Genomic DNA, 2762 nt, shown 5'->3' on the forward strand with positions numbered 1-2762 from the left:
TTTTTTTTTTCTTTTGACAGAGTCTCGCTCTGTCGCCCAGGCTGGAGTGCAGTGGCCGGATCTCAGCTCACTGCAAGCTCCGCCTCCCGGGTTTACGCCATTCTCCTGCCTCAGCCTCCGGAGTAGCTGGGACTACAGGCGCCCGCCACCACGCCCGGCTAGTTTTTTGTATTTTTTAGTAGAGACGGGGTTTCACAGTGTTAGCCAGGATGGTCTCGATCTCCTGACCTCGTGATCCGCCCGTCTCGGCTTCCCGAAGTGCTGGGATTACAGACTTGCGCCACCGCGCCGGCCAAGGGGATATTTTTAAGAAAAAAACTTTCTGCAATAATTAATTTCTCACTCAATTTTGTGAATAGTAGTATTATATAGTAGTGAGATTTTTTTTTTTCCTTTCCATTTAAACTCTTCCACGTAGAACCTTTCTTTTTCAGTTCTAAAAGATTACTCTTGATGGGGATGTTTCTGATGACTTTGAATTTCCTTTCCTTTCTTTCTGTAACACTTACACTTTTCTGGGAAGGAAGCCATACAAGAGTTTAAAACTGTAAATTGAAAAGTTAGGAAAGAAGGTTACACCATACTGACCCTGTTTTGAAAGGCTACAGCCACCCCCTAGGTTAACCGATTTATTTTCCCTCACCAGTTCTACATGTTATAGCCTTCCTGGAATGACACTCTTCCGAAGTGGACTCTTCCTGCTCTCGGTTGTCTCCCTCCCTGGACTGCAGGAACAATGATGATCACATGTGAAAGTTCAACCCAGAAGCCCAAATACCTACAGAGGGGAAAGATTTCTTTGCTGGAGAGGCCTAAAAGACAGCTCCTTAGCATTTTTAGGGTGTTAAGGAGAATTTCACTGCGCTAAAAATGTCCTGCCAAGGACTGTCATTGCCATGTGGCGCCCGGTTGGGTTCTATGCAGTGCCTAGCCCCTGTCCACAGCATAGCTAGGTCGCAGCTGGCCCAAACTAGCTGATTACAATTAAGGCACTCCACAGAAGACCAAATAGCCATATATAAATAGAAAATTTTCTCTTACCTTCCCTCCGTCTTTCTTCCTTTCCTTCTCTCTGTCCCTTTAATATCCAGAAATAATTCTCTTTTTCTCTGGTGATCTCTGGTGAAGATCTCCCACAGTTCATCTCACTTGGCAGTAGTCTTAACAGCTCTTTAGGCTAACTTCTCTCAGGATTGTCTTTAAAGTTCAAGGATGAAAAGTTCTCAGGGACGGGAGGCTGAGGCAGGAGAATGGCGTAAACCCGGGAGGCGGAGCTTGCAGTGAGCTGAGATCCGGCCACTGCACTCCAGCCTGGGCGACAGAGCGAGACTCCGTCTCAAAAAAAAAAAGAACAGTTCTCAGGGAGAAAAAGATCCCATTTAGCTAACAGAGAGAAGTTTACAGTTACTTATCACTCCAATAGTTGTGTGTGTTGTAATATTTTGAACCTCAAAAATGGAGCCCATCATTCACCAGGGCATTTTGTAACTGGCCAAATATATTTGCAAGAAGTTCTGGGAACTTAATCATTTCCTTTATGTGTATATAATTTTACTTATCAAAGCACTTTCACTTGTACATTTGTAGGCCTGAATGATAACACTCATTTTGCGGATAGGGAAACTTGCCTCAGAGATGATGGGACATGCTAAGAGCATGAGGCTAGTTAATTGCAGCATCAAAATTAGAATACTGCCTTTTTACTCATCGTAGGCTTTTTTTTTTTTTTTTTTTGGTACTATACTATATATAAGGTTTATAACCTAGTCTGTGAGATATCTCCATGGAAAAAAAAAATGTGCTGTTTTACAAATTGTGCCTTGAAGCTGCTGTCACAGGAGCTGACTTTTAGATAGAATGTACTATTTGCATACCCTATTTAATGTGACTTATGACTCCGAGGCATTGACAGATATCTTGTGATAAAAAGACCTGAAATGAGACTGGGCATGGTGACTCACACCTGTAATCCCAGCACTTTGGGAGGCCAAGGTGGGAAGATCACTTGAGCCCAGGAGTTTGAGGCCAGCCTGGGCAACAAAGTGAGATCCCAGCTCTACAAAAAATAAAATTAAAATTATCCGGGCATAGTGGCACATGCCTGTAGTCCCAGCCATGCCTGGGACCCATGTTCATGCCACTGCACTCCAGCCTGGGTGACAGAGTAAGACCATTTCAAAAAATAAAAATACAGCCAGGCTTGGTGGCTCATGCCCGTAATCCCAGCACTTTAGGAAGCCGAGGCGGGTGGATTACCTGAGATCAGGAGTTGAACACCAGCCTGACCAACGTGGAGAAACCCCGTCTCTACTAACAATACAAAAATTAGCCAGGCGTGGTGGTGCATGCCTGTAATCCTGGCTACTCGGGAGGCTGAGGCAGGAGAATCCTTTGAACCCAGGAGGTGGAGGTTGCAGTGAGCCGAGATCACGCCATTGCACTCAAGCCTGGACGACAATAGCAAAACTCTGTCTCAAAAATAAATAAATAAATTAATTAATTAATAAACCTGAAATAACTTTTTAATCGAATATAATCATGGAAAAATTATTTAACCCCTTTGAGTCTGTTTCCTCACCTGCAAAATGGTAATGATATGGCGAATCTCATAGTACTGGTATAAGAATTAAATAAATATTCGTAAAGTACTCTGCCAGTAGATTGTAGATGCTCAAAGTGTTGAGTTCCTTCTTGAAAAAATTGCTGTTAGAGTCACAGACTTAGGAGATGAAGGGGAAGAAAAGCTGAGGTACTAGGATTCC

Source organism: Rhinopithecus bieti, unplaced genomic scaffold (assembly GCF_001698545.2).
Source record: "Rhinopithecus bieti isolate Rb0 unplaced genomic scaffold, ASM169854v2 scaffold_76, whole genome shotgun sequence".
In the NCBI taxonomy this organism is placed as follows: Eukaryota; Metazoa; Chordata; class Mammalia; order Primates; family Cercopithecidae; genus Rhinopithecus; species Rhinopithecus bieti.